The 20998-nt window shown below is 37.6% G+C and overlaps 1 protein-coding gene across 8 annotated transcripts in view; it reads left to right on the forward strand.

Moving 5' to 3' along the window:
• Positions 1-2802: 2802 nt before the first annotated feature.
• Positions 2803-20998, forward strand: part of RNF19A (ring finger protein 19A, RBR E3 ubiquitin protein ligase) — a 58927-nt gene continuing 40731 nt past the window's right edge. For 3 of the 8 annotated variants that reach the window (XM_074268160.1, XM_074268172.1, XM_074268166.1), the window contains exons 1-2: positions 3344-3515; positions 6616-6775. The gene's annotated coding sequence lies outside the window, so the exon portion shown is untranslated. Of the gene's footprint in view, positions 2905-3193; positions 3516-3605; positions 3940-6615; positions 6776-20998 lie in introns of those variants that run through there. The other 5 variants (XM_074268198.1, XM_074268178.1, XM_074268154.1 and 2 more) reach the window with 4 other exon arrangements.

The following is a 20998-nucleotide window of genomic DNA, read 5'->3' on the forward strand; positions in this document are numbered from 1 at the left end:
TTATGGAGAATTATTGTCATATAAGAAAAAATCAGCAAGATAATTTCAGAGAGGCCTGGAGAGACTTACATGAACTGATGCTAAGTGAAGTGAGTAAAACCAGAAGAATGTTGTATACAGCAACAGCAAGATTAAATGATCAATTCTGATGGACGTGGCTCTTTTCAACAAAAAGGCCAGATTCAGGCCAGTTCAAATCATCTTGTGATGGAGAGATCCATCTGCATCCAGAGAGAGAACTGTTGGGCCTGAGTGTGGGTTACAACATAGTATTTTTACCTTTTTTGTTTGCTTGCATTTTGTTTTCTCATTTTCTTTTTGATCTGATTTTTCTTGTACAGAATAATTGTGGAAATATGTATGGAAGAATTTCACATGTTTAACATATATTGAATTACTTGCCACATCTAGGAGAGGGAGTAGGGGAAAGGAGAAAAAAAATTTTAGAACATAAGGTTTTGCAACAGTGAATGTTGAAAAGTATTCATGTGTTTGGAAAATAAAAACGTTATTTAAAAAAAAAAAAGCTATATGGACCTTAAGATTTAGAGACAGCTAAGTGGTTCTTCCATTAAACTTTTTCAACTTCAGCCTTTTAACATTTACTAGCTATGGAATCCCATGCAAGTCAGTTTCCTCAATTATAAAATGAGAAAGCTTTGAGTTTGATGATCTCTTAAGTCCTTTCCAGTTCTAAACTCATTACTTTCCTGTTTTTTGTTTTGTTTCTGAGGCTGGGGTTAGGTGACTTGCCCAGGGTCACATAGCTAGGAAGTGTTAAGTGTCTGAGACCAGATTTGAACCCTGACTTCAGGGCTGATGCTCTATCCACTGCGCCACCTAGCTGCCCCACCTTCCAGTTCTTTAATTTTGCATCTTACATGTATGTAATACACAATACATAGATGTGAAATTAAGACCAAGATTGTGGGGGGAGGGGTATTTAAATTCTGAGTGGGTTTGTAAACACTCAATCCTCTTGATCTTAAGGTCATATGTGTGTGCTATGTGTACATGTGCCATGTAGATTTTAAATGTCTACATAGGTTTGTCTAACCAAATAAAGGCTCTTGTCTCTTAGAAAGTAGAGGTAAATAAGACCCGAGTTCTCAACCACCTCTGAAGAATGGAGGAAAGCCAGGGTAGCTCTGGCACCACCCCCAGCAGGCTGGCTGAAGGAAAGGAAGCAGATAGTATCTTGAGCCTGAGAACTTTTTTCTTCAGTCTCCAAGAAAGGTATAGGACTAGATTTAGAATTATTTGCCACTCTAAATATTGCTGGTCTAAGAATATAGTTTTTGGTATTCAAAACAAAAGCCATTCTCTCCGTGTTAGCTCTTTAAGGATTTAACTTGTAAGTGACAAGAGCAGAACTAGATCATACCATGATGGATTCTGATGGACAACAGTGAGACTGTCCAGGCCAGTTCCAATGATCTTATGATGAAGACAGCCATCTACACTCAAAGAGAGGCTGTGGGAACTGAGTGTGGAGCACAGAATAACATCTTCACTTTTAATTTTTCTCACTTTTTCCTTTTTGATCTGATTTTTCTTGTGCATCAAGATAATTGTATATGTATGCCTATATTGGATTTACATAAATATTTACCATGTTTAACGTATATTGGATGCCATGAGGGGGAATGGGGAAAATTGAAAAACAAAGTTTTGCAAGGGTCAATGGTGCACATGTTTTGAAAATAAGCTTCAATAAAAATATGGAAAAAAGAAAAAAGAAAGAAAAATTATGGTTTCCACAAAACAAGGATTAGCTTGATCCTTTTCTACTATTTATGATCATACCTAAAGTTTTGGAGGAAAAACAAAATAAAAACCCATTTGGAGGCCTTTGAAAGAGTTGGAATGACAGGATCGCATCATTTAGCTGGTAAAACTTCCCATACAAGTAACTTCATGTTATCGGCATTCTCTCGAAGTTTTCTATTTACTTTCATGTGTACATGTTGCATTGGGCAGTATCAAGTCTTTGGGAGCTGGGACGAGGAGTAGAGGGCCTTAGAGACAATGCAATCTGAGCCCAATCCTTCATTTTACATACAGCAAGCCTAAATTTTGACTCAGTGACTGCTCAGGGTCAGGCGGTAATCCCCTAACTAGGAATCTGGGCACCAAGCTTCTGACTCCAGAGTTTGGGCCCCATCGGAATCGGGCGTAGAAAAGGAACCCCCACTGCCACCGCCGTGAAGGAGCATTTATTAAGCCCCTACAGGAGCCGGGCATAGAGGGATACCACGGAAATGCAGTCACTATCACAAGTTCACAGGCTAACGGGGGAGACAAGGTGCACAGACAGACAAGATCCGTACAGAAAAAAACTGGAAGTGATTTCGGAAGAGTTAAGGCATCAAGGTGGAGTTAACGATGCAAAGTGGGCAGAGAAGGGCCACAGAGGGCACTCAGGACGGGTTTAAGGAAGCAGGGACTCAGCCCCCACTAAGAAGCAGCTAAGCGTATTTCCATAGATTGGTTGGCGTGGCGGTCCCGCGCACTACAAACATCATTCCGCAGACTCCCCGGACTGCTCTCCGGGACCCCTCGGACTCACTCCCCGGCAGGCACTTGCCGGATCCGAGTCCCCCCACAAGCCCCATTTCGGGTTGCCTCTAGCAGCGGACGGACGACGCGGACGAGGGCACGGATGGGCTCCCCCTGGTGAGGGGTCAGAGGCGCCGGCCCGGCTCCAAAACAGGCGGCGGGACGACCGGAGCTGCTGCGAGCACCTGCCCCGCAGCAGCCGGTCCGGGGCCCTAACCTAAGACCCGAGAATCGGCGGCATTAGTTGGTAGAGCACGAGAGGGAAGAAAGAACAAGGAAGGCGAGCCCAGTTCCGGAGGTCCTCAGCCGCCGCTGTCCTGCAGCGAAGTGGCGGAGGCAGGCCAGGTGGGGCGAGCTACGGAAGGCGGCTACGGTCCGGAGGCAGGACGGCGGTGGGGGAGGGGACAAAGGGGGGTACGTGGGAGAGAGCAGAGGCGGCGCCTCCAGATGCACCGCAGGGGAGCGGGGAGCGTTAACGGCGCTAACCGCTTCTCGGGACCGCGGGGGCGGGGGGGTGGGGTAGGGAGAGCAATGGAAGTGCTCCGCGAGAACGGGAAAGCGGCATCCCGGGCAACCGCGGCGTTCTCGAAGCTCCGAGGAACCAGGCCGAGGGGGCGTGACGCCGCCATGACGCAGCTGCGGGGCACGCGGGGCGGGGCGGAGGCTGGGAGGAGGAGGCGGAGGAGGCGGAAGGTGGAGAATGGCAGTTGTCGGGAGGAGCCGCCGAGATCGGGCCGCGGAGGAGGAGCCCGGGAAACGGGCCGCCTGGACCCCTCCTCCCTAGCCACCCCCCTGCCCCATCAGAGAGGCGCCTCCGCCCGCCGGACCCCTCCCCCTTCACTTCCTCCTGCTGCCGCCGCCGCCGCCGCCGCCGCCGCTGCTGGGAGATGGGCCTGGCCGCCAGCAGACAGCGGTCCCCGGCCCTTGCTGCTGTCGCCGACGCACGGGAGTGGAAGGTATCAGGCCTCCGGGAGGGGACGGGAGGAGAAGCCAAAGAAGGGCGTTCCTGGGATTGCGGCTCCCTCTCTCCCGAGCTGAGGCCGCGGCGCTTTCTTTCTCCGGGACGCCCCTGGAGCCGGAACCCTCCGGGCGGAGAGGCCGGGGAGTGCCCGGCCGGCCTTGGGGTTTTGTGTTTGGTTTTGTTTTTTCTGGGTCGGCCCTCCTCGGACCGGGCCGACGCCCTGCCGAACTGAGGGGAACCGCCCCGGGAGTCCAGTCCGCCCTCCCCGCCCGTGCTTTCCCGGGGGGTCACCCCCGTCTGTATTGTGACGGGAAGGGGGGCAGCGTCTCCCCTTGAAGCACTTCCACCAATCTCCTGAAGAAGGGGAGACCTGAGCGGCGGCCGCCGCGGGGAGGCGGCGGGGGCGGAGCACATTCCTGGTGGGTGAAATCGGCTCTAACGGGACCGTTTTCCGGGTCTCGGCCGTAAATTCCGAGAGCCGGGCCACCTCTCTCCACTTCACCCCTCACCCCGCCGGTGGGGTCAGAAGGGAAACGTCTCCCCAGGGGGAGGCTGCTGTGGGGGGTAGCGGCGGCCACGGAGCGTTCCGCCGGAGTCCCCTCCTGTTGAGCCTTGAGAAGTGGTGCCCCCTTAGACACCGTGCCTCTGCCTCGGCGGCTCTCGTTTTTCCCGTCAGACACCCCAACGTTGCTTTCGTTTCCTAGCTGTATGGGAGAAAATGCCAGTTCAGTAATTCTGGGACTCAGTCTATAGAGAGGAAGTAGTGTAGGCTATCTATATATGGGAGAAGTGTTTACTTTTCTCCATTGAGCTTCAGAGATGGAAATCTGTAGGAAAGACGCCTTATTCGGGTTTTCCCCCACTTACCGCTCGGAATTTCTCCTGCGTTCTACTACTGTTAACCCTTAAAAGTGTTGAGGTGCTCCCTTGGTTTTCCAACATAGCTTTTTGATTGGGGATACAAGTTGCAGATGTTAGTAAGCAGTGGAGAGGCGTAGTCATCTCTCTGATCCCTTCTGGTTGTCTTAAATTGATTGTAAAGATTCTTCCCCAGGACGTTTGTCTGTGGAAAGTTACCAACTTATTTTTTGTCTTGAAGCATTCGTGTAAGATGTGCAGACGAACTGCTGGTGTCCGTTTACATTTTTTAGTTTTGTGAACAAGAATGCTGTAGAAGTTTTGTTCCCAACTTTCCATGCGCTTATTAGGATCACTAATGGGGCTTTGCACGGCCTTGCAAAAAGCATAAACAGCACTGTATTGGGAAAAAACTCTTGTCTAGCTGTTATTTCGAAATAAACACTATTATTAAGCTATTCACTACTCTTTCTATATGAAGTTTTGTTATTCAATACTTTGGAGCCAGAGTTGAATTAAAGTTTAACGACATACCTATCTGTTTAAAAGGGGTTGGATAGGAATTGTCTTTATATTGAACTCATTTTGAAAAGTTTTTTGGTTTTTGGTTTTTTAAGAAAACTTATAGCTCCTTTTAAGAATTTTTTAAAGGATGAACTTTTGTTTTTGGAAGATCTTTTTATGAATATGATAGAATGGGAAAGTTTGTTTAAAAAAAAAAAGAACAAAAAATCCCACTTCTTGCAGAAAAATACTTCAGAAGAATGTAAGAATTCTTTTTGGTGATTAAATTGAAATACTTACTTTCCTTTCCTTTTCTTTTTTTTATTAGGCTACCCCTATTTAAACTTTGTTCGCTCTTCAGCCCATCCTGAAAAGGAGATATTTTCTCTTTATAATTCGTTTGGATTTGTCATGTGGGTGAAATGTTTAAATTTTTAAATCATTTTATTGACCATTTGTAAGGATTATGAAAATTGCTTAGCTTTTTTCTGTCAAAAAATCTTTACATTTGGAGATTGATATTACTGTCTGATAAATATTTCTGAATTTCATGCTAGATTTTAGTCATACTAACTTTACCCCGTTACTTTTTTAAAAATAAGACTTAGATCTGGAACAGGCAAATTAAGTATGTTTTATTTTTGGTTGCTTCAGTTGGCCATTTTAGTTTAGTGGTAGTATTTTTTGTTTTATCATTGAAATATCTAGTGTTAAAGGTTGTTTCCTGACTTTAATGCTGAATATGAGCATAGCAAATCAGCTAACTTTTGAATGGCTTTTCATTTTACTGAACAGGATTATGTTAGGTTATTTAAAGGAAAAAAAATATAAAAAGAAACGTAGTTCATAAAATTTCAATGTACTTTGTTGGAATCTTAAAAGTAACATTGTTGACAAGCCATCTCCTCCCTTCTCCTTTCTGTGTGACTAAACATAAAGAATATAAAGTTTATATTATAGAATTGCTGAATGAATTTAGATGAATTCATTTAAAGGAAACAGATTCTTAGGATTTATGTCATATTTTAAAATTTTTTGATCTTGAAAATTTAGGTTTAACACTGCCTATTTTGCTTCTAATCATGTTTTGGTTTTGTAGCAAAGAATGTTGAGTTCAAACATTTAATGTTGGTTCATCTTTTTGCTTTCCATAAAATTTGATAAGCTATTTAAAAGTTTTCCTTCAAGTAGCTGCCATATTTTTTGTACATAATAGGCACTTAGCAAGTGTCAGTTGGATGAATAAATTCCATTTCTGCAGGCTATTTAAGAACATAGTGACTTTTGGAATATACTTTTCATACATCTCTGAAGCCACTCAGAAGGACCTTTTCACTTGTCAAATGTACTCTGGTTTCCTCCAGACAAAGCATATGTTTTCCTATCTTTAAGGTCTGGAGACAAAATTAGGCCATTTTGACTGTAAGTAGAATAAACTAACCATTTCTGAATTTATCTTCAACAACAGAATGCACTATGTTTTGCAAACTGCCAGGTCAAGCAGAAATACTTTAATAATTGACTAAAAAAGAGACTGACTACTCTCATGGGCGGAACACTTTAGTACTCAGAAGTTTTAGTTTGATTCTTGTTCAGCAAAATGTTAATCTGATTACTGATAAACCCTTCTCCACCACAGCTAAATTTTCCATACTTAATTAAGCTGATGATTTGGTGAGAGCTTTTTTCCCTATCAGAACCTAATTTCATCTTCATTATATTTATATTTTCAGTTTTAAGATGTCACTTCTTTGTTACCTGAAAGAAGATGCGCTAAGATCAAAACAATACACATGTATAACTACACCTGCACTGTTGAACACAGAAGGGATGATATTGCTTTGCTAAGTACATCTATCTATTCCAGATGGTGGTAGACTTCAACCAAAAAAGGTAATGAGATATTTTGAATACCTATCACCTTGGTTGTTTCACTCTCCTTTTGATAAACTTCCATTTTTATATTTTCTTCATTTAAAGTATGAAAAACTTGTAACTTTTCAAGTACGTGGGTTTGCTTTCTTCATAACTTAGATAATTTAGGAATAATCAGTTTGTTCTCTTGATGGCAACAGTGTTCCTTCAGGATATGACATTGGCCTTGAAAGTGTTCTAGAAACCTCAGTGCTACTGATAACAATTACCTTTTGCCTTAAATAGCATTCACTGAATATTAGCCAATTAAAATTATTGTGTATGTATTTGGAGAAGCTTATATGGAAGAATTTGAGAAGCATAATTTGCATATTGATTTATTGTGAAGCAAAAAGCTACTTAGAAATTTATTTTGTTAATAGAATTATAGAATATTGGATCTCAAAGAAACATTAGATCATGTTGCCTGAGCCCTTTGATTTAATAGATGGGAAGTTGAGATCCAGAGGGATAGCCAACTTACTCCTGACCATATATAAACTTAGTCCAGAAATCCAGGCTACCTTTTGGACCTAAAATCACACCAAATTGCAGTTTTTAGCTTCCCCGTTGTTAGAAAGACCAGAACGACCCCTGGATTATAAATAGCCTGGTATTATGTTAAGAGCATTCAGAATGACTGGACAGAAGAGGCAATCTGAAGGAGATAAGTTATAGGAAAGAAACATGTGAGGAATGATATAAAAGGAAGTAGTGGAGAGAAGTTAGGGAAGAGCAATAGAAGAATCTTACATTAGGCTTCTAGATAAACATCGTATAGAATCTCTACTGCCTGTAAGATGTCACTAAGGTTGGAGGATGTCTATGTGTTCCCAAAGGATGTCCCTTCAGATACCAAAGTTACTACTCAGTTAACCTGGTTTTGAGGCTTCTTTTTATTATTTGAAACTTCACCACCATGTCTTAGCTGCTTTTTCTTCTCTCTGTTTCTCTGGCTTTTTTTTTTTTTCCATTGGTGAGTTCTTCCAAGCACCTCTGTTTTGAGGGAAGGCCCAGACCAACTATTTTTCTAGATCTTGTCAGTATTCCCCCTTTACATTCTGTGAGTTGGACACCTTCAACCTCTTCTTTTTCATCTCTTTTATGTATAGAATTCTTCCATAAGAATGTAAGCTGCTTAATGACAGGGACTGCTTTTCTTTTTACTATTTTTTTTTTGTATCCAACAACAGCATCACTCATTAGCACAGTACTTGATACATTTTTCTTGGTCTGATTTGAATGTGACACATTTTGAAACACAGAAAAGTAACAACACAAATACTTTAACTCTTGATAATCTTATTTTAAGATGCATTATAAAAATATGAAAGAATGCAAATAAAGCTAAATATTATGCAGTATTGCATTATGTATGTATTGTACATAAGAACCAATTGCAGTTTGCAATAGGAATTCAGGATAGTTTAAATAATCTGAGCATTAGTTTTTAACCATCTAGCCCAGAGGTCTTAACCATTTTTGGCAATCAGATAAAACCTATGAATCCCTTTCAGAATGTTTCTTGCCTATGTTCATAATAGAAGAAAATACTCACTAAAGGTTAGTGAAAACAAAGATATTTTTATCCAGTAAGGTCATGGACCCTCTGAAATCTATCTTCAAACCCTAGTTTAAGAATTTCTGATCTAGCCTGATCTTTCTAGTTGAAGAATTTGTGATAAGTAGGTTTTTTTTTTGTTTTTTGTTTTTTGTTTTTTGCTGAGGCAATTGGAATTAAGTGACTTGCCCAGGGTCACACAGCTAGGAAGTGTCTGAGTCCAGATTTGAACTCTGGTCCTCCTGACTTCAGGGCTGCTGCACTATCCACTTTACCACCTAGCTGCCCCTTTTGGGGTTTTTTTTAACTGAAACCTTAAAATTCAAAACCTTGCTGGGAAGAAAATTAAAACATCCGTTTTCTACTAATCTTTCTTGCCTCTAAATAAAGTACTGTTTAAAAGTATGTAGTCCTGATATGCATGAAAATATCTCCCTTCTAAATCAAGGGTGCCATTTCATTTGAAAGATGAGCAGGTACACCTGGAGAACTGGGTGGTAAAATGATACATTATTCATCATAATGTATTAGACACAATATGATACATAAGTTTTCTGCTTGCTGGGATTAACCCATACTTAATGTGGAGTAGATAGAACTTGAAGTCAGGAATACCTGAATTCAAATCCAGCCTCAAGACACTTCAGACCTTGGGCAAGTCATAATCAGCCTTAGTTTCCACAGCATTTCTAGACCATGGTTTTATCATCTTCACTATCCACCTCTTAGCCCTCCCCTTATATATGGTCCTGATTTGAATGTAAATTCCCTAGAGTCAAGGACTGTTAAGTATGAACTTTTATTTATCTCCCCAGTGCCAGCCAGCATAGAGCATAATGCCTACGAAATGTTTCTCATATCTTTAGTCTATCCTTAATGATTCCCTTCTGTCTGTGCACATGCCTAGGTCCTCCCTTATCCTCAAAAACCCCATCCATCTCTATAAGCTATTGCCCCATATTCTCTCCTCCCTCTTGTATCTAAACTCCTTGAGAAAGCCATCAACAGTAGTGATTTCTACTTTCCCTTTTTCCTCACCCTCTTAACTCTCTACATCCTGATTTCCTATCTCATCAAATGAAACTGCTCTCCCCAAAGTTACTATCTCAACTCCAGATATAATGGCATTTTCTCATCTTTACTACCCTTTTTGACCTCTCTAGCTTTGATATTTTCAGTCACTCCCTTCCATACTTTCTTCTCCCTAGATTTTTGTGACACTCCTGTTGAAGTTCACTTCCTATCTGTCTTGACAGCTTTTACCCATTTTCCTTTGCTAAATCTCTATCCTCTAAACTGGGAGTCTCACAGGGCTTTGCTTTGGCTGCTCTTCTTTTGTCCTTCTATATTATTTTGCTTGATAATCACATCAGCACCCATGGGTTAAATTATCTTCTATTTGTTGATGATTCTCAAACCTTTTCCATCCCAACTTCTCTGCTGAACTCCACTCTCTTATGTCTCTTAACTGCTAATTTTAGGTATCTTGAATTGGTATTCCTTAGACATCTTAAACTCAATATATCCAAAAGTGAACTATCTTTTCTCTCCCAAATTCTCCTCTTTTCCTGATTTCTCTATTATTATCTCTTTCTCTAATTATATCTTTACTAATTCTAGTTTCTGTATTACTATCCTCTCAGCCATTCATGCTTGCTCCTCATTTCCTCCCCCGCCCCAATCCAGTCTATTGCTAAAGCCTGTCAATTTTACCATCATAATATTTCTTGTACGGGACCCTTCTTTGATATTAAAATCGTTCTGAGGTTCAGGTCCTCCTCATTTCACGCTTTGACTATTGGCAAATATTGGTTGATGTGCTATAAGTCTCTTTCTAGTCCAGTCCAATTTCCATTTAGCTGCTAAAGAGGTCATTGGTCCAACCCTTTCACACTTATACTTCCTTCTGTCTACCAGATAAGAGTCAGTAAATTCCAGTAGCTCTCTTTTTAGCATTCAGAGACTTTCTACCTATCCTTACACTTTATGATCCTCTCTCTCTCTTTCCCCTCCACCCTCATATTCAGAGCTTTCTAATGGGCTCTGTCCTGTTACTTGAACATGACAGTTCATCATCTTCCTGACTATACATTTTCAGTGACTTCTTCATGCCTGGGATATTCTCCTCATTTCCACCTCCTAGATTCCCTGACATTCTCCAAGTTTCAGCTAAAATCCTATCAGGAAACTCCCTTAATTTTAATGCCTTTCCTCTGTTCATTATTTCAACTTTATCCTTTACATAGCTTTTTGTAGCTTTTTGTAGATTGTCTCTCGAAATAAATGACTGTATGTTCCTCTGGTTAGAGACTGCTTTTCTTTTTCTTTGTAGTACTTTAAAAAAGTTCTTGGCACATACTAGGCACTTACTAAGTCTGTATTGACTGATTCTCAGGTCACTTTCAATTCCAAATCTGTGAGCCTATCATCTATGCCAGCATCAAATAGTCTATTCCAAAAGGGATTGGACTAAAGGAAAACCATTGTGTTTAATAGTCCTAAAAGGTAGGACTATTAAATTAAAAGCTAAATAAACAATATGGCATTACCATCTTAATCATCCTCATTTTTGTCCTAATATTCTTGATATCCAGTACAATATCTGGTATATAGTGTTTACTTAATAGATACTTAACAGAATTTTTATAGTTACCTACTCTGTGAAAAGTACTGTGCTAAACCCTAGACATATAGAGAAGGATCTTTGCCTTTGTGAACCTCTTATAGTATAGTTAGAATATGTGCCAGATGAATGAAGATGCTTTAAAAATTCAGAAAGAAAGAATCCTAGTGAGCTTTCAGCATTTAAGGGAGGGTTGGTGGTTGTAGTGATTTTTTGTTTTGTTTTGTTTTTATTTTTTAAAGAAAAGGAGATTTGATCTAGCTTTCAAGGTTGGTTAGGATTTAGATAAACTGAAGGAAGGGATGACTAGAACAGCCAGGGAGTGGAATACCATGTGCTGAGAACATAATTAGGCCAGTCTTAATGGAACATAGAGGTTAGGATTCATTTGAGAAGGATTTAAAATGCTATAGAAATTAGCATTTTATCCTAAAGAAAATGGGAAATTTCTTGAGTAGATAGTAACATTGTTACTCATGTTTTAGAAATGTCAATTTGTAAAATGTTGGTGGAGGATGGATTGGACAAGGGAGAAATTGGAGAGAGACCAATTAGGATGTTATCGTAATGGATAGATAATTTGGAGGTAGAATTAACTGATTAAACTGGTAATTGGTGGGGTGGGGAGAAGGGGATGTAATGGGGAAGAGTGACGAAATAAGGCTAACTCCTAAGATTGTAAATATTAGTAAATATCTTGGATGGTTATGCCTTTAAATAATAGGGAAGATCAGGAAAAATGAAGGTTCTTTTTTGGATTTGTTGAATTTGAAAAATCTATGAGACATTTAAGTAATGAAATCCAGCAAACAAGGATGCATGAGATAAGGTTTGAATGTGTCTATTTAGGCATCTAAACATCCTCAGATGGAGTCACCTCAATATCCTGGTTGTCGTCTTTTGGATATTTGGCAATATTCTTCTAAAAGCTATTCTTTGTATTTACAAAATAGTAAGGAATCAGTATTAGAGTACTTTTTAGACTATTCTTATGAGTTGCTGTTTAGAATTAAAATTTAAAAATTAATGAATTGATATTTTAAAATTCTATAAATTAGACTTTTCATTAATTTGTACACAACTTAAGTAGGATTAACTTGTTACCTTGTGTATATTACTGTTCTGTCATAGAGTGCTTTTATTTTTTCTAGTAAAACTGGATTTCTGACTCTTAGAAGTTTACTTTTTCCTTCTTTATCCAGTTTGTCATCTTCACAGATCTTCAGTTTCATGACTGTGCCATAACTTTTACTTCTATCTGGAGGAATTGCTGATTGGAAGCTTATTGTGCTGCTGATGTAAACTAGGTTATGGAATAATATAGAATTCTAATTGGATAGGAAAAGTCACATTTTTCTGTTTCAGGAATCATTTTAAGTATTTATTGTGTGAGCTTCCCCAAAAAGCTTAGCCTCATGAATCCCTTTGAACTTAGCCTGGTTCTCAAGTCAGTTTCCAGTTCTTTTATTGGTAGTTTTTCTAGTTTTCAGGATCTTGTTAGACCTTATATTCTTAGGCTGTAGTATTTGAGTTTGGGATTACTCCCAAGAAATGGTTTTGAAAACATCTGAGAGGAGTATTAATAGTAACCAGTTTTCCTTTCCTGAAGTCTCTTCACTTCAGTCTATCTCCCACACCATTGCCACAACTACTTTCCTTAAGCACAGATCTAAACATGCCTCCTGAATCAATGCCATTGTTTTCATATTGCTTCTAGAATAAAATACAAACTCCTTTTAAAACTTTGCCCCAGGGGCAGCTAGGTGTCACAGTGGATAGAGCACCAGCCCTGAATTCAGGAGGACCCGAGTTCAAATATGATCTCAGACACTTAGAACTTCCTAGCTGTGTGACCCTGGGCAAGTCACTTAACCCCAGCCTGTGGGGGAGGGGGGAATCAAAAAAAAAACAACTTTGCCCCATCCTATCTTTCCAGTATTATTATATATTATTGCTCCTTCTTCACTGCAGTCCAAATTGACCTTTCCATACTTTCTATTCCTGTTCTTTTGAACTGTCATGCCTAGAATGCACCACTTCCTCACCTCTCTACTTCATAGAATTGTGCAATTCAAGCACTTCCTTCTTTATGAAGTCATACTTACTACTCTCAAATACTTTTTAATCATTTTATATTCATTCTCTATGTTGCCCTAATTTGAATTTAAGCTCTGTGTGAGTAGGGATTGCTTTGTTCATGTATCTCTTATCAATCTAGCACAGTTCCTAACACATTAGTCATTGACACATCTGACACTGATTTCGTGGACTTTTTAATGTTCCATTAGGGGGTTTTTTTGGTAGTTACAAAAAACCTGAGCATTTCTAATACTCCTGGTTCACAAAGCAAAAGAGGGAGATTTTGCAGGTTTAAAATGAGGGAATGAGATTGGTGGTAGTAGTCCATTCTTGATTATTTGTACCACTTGGGAATAGAGATCCCTAAAAATACAAATTACTATTATGATACTTATCTAGAGAAAGATTCACAGAGACTTTGTTAATCTTTCTGCTATTCACAATTCATCTTCCTTTTATCCTTATTTTCCTTAATATTGTTTTAAGTAGTTAATCAATAACATTAATTGAGCACCTACTGTATGCCAAGCAGATACAGAGAAAGTTAAAAAAGAGTCTTTGCTCTCAAGAAGTTCACAATCTAATGGAGAAGACAACTTTACAAACAATTGTATACAGACAAGTTATATACAGATTAATTGGAGATATCAGCAGAGGAAAGATACTACAATTAAAGGGATTTAAGGAAGGCTTCCTCTAGTCTGGGATTTTAGCTAGGACTTAAAGGAAGCCAGTGAATCTCAGAGGTAGAGATAAAGGGGGAGGAGGGTATTCCAGGAATGAGGAACAGCCAATGAAAATGCTCAATCAGCCAGTGTCACTGGAAAGATGAAAATATGTGTATGTGTTAAAAAGTGGGGATGGAAGAAGCATAAGCAAAAGGAGACTCGAAAGGAGTGGGTGGAAGGCAGATTATGAAAGTCTTTGAATGCTAAACAAGATCTTATATTTGATTCTGGGGGCTATTTGGGGGCCACTGGGGTTTATTGAATGGAATTAGCTTTTGGAAATGGGAGTCTGAAAAGATTAGAGAGTTAGGACTGGATAATCTGAAAACTGTCAGCATAGAGAGAATAGAAATAACCAAGTGAAAAAGTATAGAGGAAAAGAGAGAGCATAGGATAGAAAATCCAGTAAAGGAAAGTGGAGTGGAAGCATCAGAAAGATAGAACCACAGCAGAGTAGTGTCATGGAAACGAGAAAGAAGAGAATATCAAAAGGATGTACTATTATTTTAAAAAGCTATTCTCCCCCAATTAGTAGATATCTACTTTATTTCCAGTTCTTTTATATACCACAAAGAATACTAGACTTGTTTAATAATTGGACCTATGTTTTTTGTCTTTGGCTTTTTGAGAAATATATATCCAGTAGTGGAATAGGCAGATAGAGGGCTTGGAAAATTTTGGTCATTTTTCTTACATACTTCCAAACTATTTTCTTTGTATTATTGGATCATTTCACAACTTTACCTATAGTGGAATCAGTTTTCCTGTGGTTTGTTCCTCCATCATTGTCATTCCCCATCCTTCTGTATTTTCCAGTTTGCCTAGTAAAGTAATCTCTTAAATAAGGTAATAAAATCCGTTTATTATGCTCTACTAAAAATTGTCGGATAATTAACATATTACTATTATGATACTTATCTAGAGAAAGATTCACAGAGACTTGGAGGCTAGCAGACAAAAAATCTCATTTCAATATTTCTAAAAAACTGGTTAAATCTTAAAATAAAAGGGGGAGGATCACTGAAAACTGAACTAATACTATCTTGATTGATCAGTAGGCTTATAAAAAGCTATGGTTACATTCCATCTTCTCAGGGTGAAAAAGTTCAAAAGAACAACAACTGAAATTATTTGGGTGGATGGAATAACTACCAAATAGATGAATTAAAATGCCAAAGCCTAAAATATGATTAAATAAGGATATGATTAAGCATGTAGAAGGATGAAGTCATGGTCGGTTAACATAGATCTGTTTACCAAATCCAAGGGCATTGGAACTTGGACATTGGACTGAGTTCCAGGCATGGAATTGATTGACTCTGGGAAAGTTACTAAAAACTTCTATTGACTTTTAAAGCCTTTTATAACCAGACTCCTCCTTCTCCTACTATGAACTCCTCCACAAAGGATGATTTAGCTTATATTGGCTAACTTGCTATTCTTCATAGGTGATACTCCATGACCATTTTCCATGCCATTTCTCTGGGTTTCTGTCATATCTCTCCCTCCTTATTTTTGCCTCCTGGTTGCCTTGGCTTCAGGACTCAGCTCAAATTCCTTTCTTTAGAAGACATTTCCCAATCCTCCCAATTGTTGATACTTTCCCCTTAAGTTTGCCTTACATTTTATACTGTGAATCTCTTTTATGTACATAGTTGTTTGCATGTTGTCTCCCCTCCTTAGAATTTGAACACCTTCAGAGAAAGCACCATCATTTTGCTTTCCTTCCAGGCACAGTGCCCCTAGTACATCATAAGTGTATAATAAATGCTTGTTCACTAACTGAGCTTGATTTTATTGGAAAAACTGTCGGTGTTTTTTCATTACAAATAATGCTTACTTTTTGGTTTTAGATAAAATGCTTTTTATCAGATTAAGGGAAAAGTTGTTTTTTTAATGCTTTTTAGGGCTTTTAACATAAATGAGTGCAGTTTTTACAAATGCCTTCTCTGTATCTGTTTGTGTTAATTTCCATGTTAAATTTTTTTTTTTTTTTTTTTTTTTTTTTTTTTTTCTGAGAAATACGGTTTAGTTAAAATGCCTACCTTTGAAGTCAGGAAGTAATCCTTGATTTAAATCCTTCCTTCCACACAAAATGTGTGACTTAACTTTTTAGTGTTCCCAGGCAGTTCACACTGGGAGTTCCTCGTAATAATAAAATTACAGGTCTAAAAATTTAAGTTTCCTAATGTTTGGGCTATTCTTATGTTCCTGGTGAGAATGAATGAATGCAATGAAAAATAATAAATACTTTGCGTTATATAAATGTTACATATCTATGTTTAATGTATATTTAGATATAGTAATTATTTTTGTATATATATATAAAAATATCAGTCTTGGTGTGAGAAAGGCCCAGGTCTAGCATAAATTTTTCCCCCTAAGGCAATTAAGTGACTTGCCCAGGGTCACAAAGCTAGGAAGTGTTAAGTGTCTGAGATCAGATTTGAACTCAGGTCCTCTTGACTTCAGGGCTGGTAGTCTATCCACTGTGCCACCTCGCTGCCCCTCTAGCATAAATTTAACTTGATCTTAATGAATACTTAGAATATATCATTCTAGTCTTTTTGCCAGCCTTTTGTTGAAAAATTTTGCATCAGTGTTTGTTAGTTATTATTTTGTAAGTCTTTTTCTCTGTTTTAGTTTGGGAATTGAGGTTGTGTTTGGCTCAGAATTTTTGATAAGGTATCTTCTTTGTGAAATTGACTTTTTTTTTTTTAAATCTATAAACTTTTCTGTTTTTTAATACCAGTATTCTTTTGACACTGTATGGCTGCCAGATTCTGAATTGTAATTTTTGAAGTGACTGAAAATGACTTAACAGTCACAGAGGGAAAGGAAAAGATGTAAGGTTGAGTGTGAGTGGGCTGCAGCATATTACAGACAGGGAGGAGAAATGGAATAAAAGATCAAAACAAAGAAATGTATAATGGAAAATATAGACTGGTCATATGGCAAGAGGAAAGGATAACTGGTGAAGAAGTGCTTTGGTGTTCTCAGCATTACAAGAAAGTGCTGAAGACCCCTAAAAATATTGGGTAACTACACTTAAGGCATATTTAGTTTAGAAACTGCATCATTTTATCACTACACACCTCTCAGATAGGCTAAGATGATAGAAAAAAGATAATGACAAATGTTAGAGGGGATGTGGGAAAAATGGGACACTGATACATTGTTGGTGTTGTGAACTGACTCAACCATTCTGGAGAGCAATTTGCAACTATGCCCAAAGAATTATCAAACTGTGCATACCCTTTGACCCAGCAGTGTTATTTTTGGGATATAAGCCAAAGAGATCTTAAAGGAGGGAAAGGGACCTGTATGTGCAGGAATGTTTATGGCAGCTTTTTTTGTAATAGTAAGAAACTGGAAACTGGGTGGATGTCCATTAGTTGGAGAATAGCTAAATAAGTTATGGTATATGAATGTTATGCAATATTACCGTTCTGTAAGAAACATTAACCAGGATAATTTCAGAGAGGTCTGGAGAGACTTATATGAAGTAATGCTAAGTGAAAAGAGCAGAACCAGGAGATTGGAGAGGAGTATTGGAACATAAGATTTTACAAGGATTAATGTCAAAGAATTATCCATGCATATGTTTTGAAAAGTAAAAGGCTTTAATAATTTTAAAAACTGCATCATTTGAGATAATCCATGTAAATGTGATCACAAAATCTCTTTTGAGTATTTGAGAGCTTGTTTGTTCATTTATTTGTTCGACTTTGAGTGCTAGAGCACATGATCAATTTTAAAGTGCCACCAGAACTTAAGATTATAGCTGTATAGCTTATCTATTTATTCTCTGAAATTTCCATTCAGAAGGCTTCTCTTATTAAATCCAAGGGGGTTTTTCCAGCATTTGTTCAAGCCTTTAATTTCCTTATTTTTTAAATTTATTCTGACAATGTTAAATCTGATTCAGTTTTCCTTTAAGAACTTTATTGTCGTGATATTTTGTCCATGGATATTTAGCATTGATGTTTTCATTTTTATAAATACTGTACTTTTTGTTGTAACAATAGTTTTCCTGTTTGCTTTTGCTTTATCTCAACCATTATGTCAACTTCTGTTGAATCTTAAGTTCTGTGCTTTAGCTTATATTTTGTAATCATCAGATTCTTGGAGTTTGTTTCCTAATCTTTTCTGTAGTTTAATTCCTTTTTTATCGGTGAATTTGGGCCATTAACATATAGTTATAATTGTTAAGCTTGGTTTTACTTACATTTAAGCCAGTTTATTATTTTTTCATATCAGTACAGTTTGTATAACCTGATCTGTTTTTATCAGCTCAGTTTTACTCCATTATCCTAACACAGTCAACTTATTTGCCTATACCTTCTCTTTGCTCCCCAATTAAACATTTTTTTAGTTCCACCATATGTACTATTCACTGTTAGACAAAATAAAACATCCCTGCTTTCAAGTGAATTACATTCTACTTAGGGAAACAACATAGATACAGTTTAGAAATAAAATACATATGAAGTTATTTCTGGGAGAAAAACTTTCTTTTACTTAGAGGAAGAAGGAAAGTGCTAATATCTAGGTAGACCAGGAATGAGCTTATGAGTTGAAGTTTGGAGAATGAGTGATTCTAAGAGGCAGAGGTCTGGAGGGATGGCATTCTTGACATGGGGCACAACCTATAAAAAAGAGATTATACAATGTGTCCTGTAAAGGAAATAGATTGTGTGTGAAGGGTGTAATTTGAAATTAGTCTGCAAAAATTGATTGGAATAAAATTATGAAAGCTGTTAAATATCAGAGAAGTTTGTATTTATTCTTAGGAGGATTAATCACTGAAACTTTTTGAATAGGGGGAAAATATGATCAGAACTGAGCTTTAAGAACATTAGTCTGGCAGTTATATTAAGAATGCACTGGAGAAAGAAGAAACTGTAATTAGATGGACTAATATAAGAGCTATTACAATAGTCTAGGCAAGAGGTGCTGATGTAAAATTAGTGGCTTTGTGAGTTGAGAGAAAACATATGCAAAAGTTGTGGAAACAGAAAGACAAGACCCAGAAGTTGATTGATTGTTGGGAATGATTGTGAGGGAACTGTTGAAGGTAACTGTGATGTTATTAATTAAACAGGTGATTGTAAGAATGTTAATATTCCTAATAACAGAATCAGGATAATTAGGAAGAAGGATGGGCTTAGAAATAGTTGTATACTCCTGGCCATTTACAAGATTTTCATGTGGAAGAGCTAGTTTTTTCAACTTTGTCTCTCAACTGCATTAAATTTTGATTTCTACATTAGTATCTTCTGAATCCTATTAATTTGCCTTCTTTTTCCTGTTTCTAAATCTTTTGGATAATTTTCTCTTTGATTTGCTGAAATATGTTTTTCAGATTCTTTGTACTATATTTTGTCTTTGTACTATATTTTGAGGGAAATAGTAATTCTTTTATCTGTGTTGACAGACTGTTGTCTTCTAGCTATACTGATTTTGCTTTTTTGGAAACTTTAGGTTATTTTCTAGTTTTACCGTTAGGTGTTTTTTTTTTAGGTTTATTCTTTTATCTCTTTGTTGTTTAATTCTATCTGAGCCTTTGTCCTCATAGCATCTTTTGCTTCACAGAGATTTTCTATTTTGTTGTTTCTTGCATCTGTCTAACAGTCTTATTTCTAATTTGGAGATCACATAATTTGATTTTGAGAATTGGAAAGGACATCATTAGCCAGTTATGTGAACCGTAAAGTATTTACTAAAAGCTCTTCCTTTATTTTTTATCATGGTTAACTATTTTCTACAGGTGTAATTTTTGTTGCAATTTTGTTCTTCTGAAATTTTTTACTACTACCTATTATTCATTTTTGGTTACTCATTTCTTGAGCATAAAATTAGCTTTGCCTTATAACTTTTTCTCATGAGGGTTTATTATTGTCTTCCCCCTTTTTTAAATTTTCTTTTTTGTTTGCCATTGTTTTGAGAGGATGCAGAGCTAGCTGGGCTTACTTTATAATCATTCAGTTCATCCTGAAGAATTCCTCAATTTTTCAAAGTTCCATGCAAGTAGTTTTTATCAGTTCCTGTTAGGTTACTCTATCTCTGGTCACTTAATCAAAAGTTTTTCTATGGAATTACACAACTGAGTCATGGCATTATGTTTTATAACATGATTTCTGTCATTTCCATCTTAAGTTTAGTGATACTTGAATACAAGTTTTATCATTCCTTTCTTTTTGTCCACAATTGAAAAGTCCATTCACATTTTCCTATCTAGGTATTTACTTTGCAGATCTGAATCTCTCCATGTAGTAATCATAATTGTAAAATCTACCTGTGCTTGTGAAGCCTTCAATTTTTTGCCCTGACCTGGATTTCTTTCTGGATAAATTATCCCCTTAGGAAATGTCAGAATGCCTTTATGGGTGATGTTCAAATCTATATGTCTGAATCTATCCCAGCTGATATTTCTATCTTCATTTCTAGTAGATTAGCATGTCTAACTTTTTCTTAAAACATAATCCTTCTGACTGTTAACACTTTTTCCCATATACCTACCATTGATGGTTAGGTGGTAGATATAGTAAATAGTACAGTTAGACCCAGAATGGGGAACATGGTTTGATTTCAAAGATAACTTTAGACTCTAACATGTTATCCTGGGAAAATATTTAACCTCTTTCTGCCTTAGTTCCTTCCTCAGTAAAATGGGATAACAGTAGCACCTACTCCTAGAGTTGTTTTAAGGGTACCTTGAGATGATATTTGAAAAACACTTTAAAAGCACCTCAAAGTTTAAATATAGCATTTATATGCTAGCTATCACCAATTTTTCATGTTAAATTCAATAATACTGTATATACTAACTACTAGGTTTAATATATGTTTATAACCTTCAAGTTTTTTTCATGTCATACCTAGTAAGTTATCAGTCATTCAGCTTAGCATTTATTATGTCCTACTATGTACAAACATTGCACTAAGCCCTGAAGATGCAAAGAAATGCAAAAAGAAAATATTTGGTCTCTTGAGAGTTCATAGTCTAATGGAGAAAACAACATGCAAACAACTGTGTACAAAACAAGATACACTGGATAAATTATGCAACTATGCAAAACAAATTTTCATATTAATCATGTCATGAAGGACAAAACCAAAAAAATGTTAAAAACAAAGTGAAAATAGTATGTTTTGATCTGTATTCAAACTCCATTACTTCTTTCTCTGGATGGTGGCTAGCATTTTCT

This window comes from Sminthopsis crassicaudata, chromosome 1, assembly GCF_048593235.1.
Source record: "Sminthopsis crassicaudata isolate SCR6 chromosome 1, ASM4859323v1, whole genome shotgun sequence".
Classification (NCBI taxonomy): Eukaryota; Metazoa; Chordata; class Mammalia; order Dasyuromorphia; family Dasyuridae; genus Sminthopsis; species Sminthopsis crassicaudata.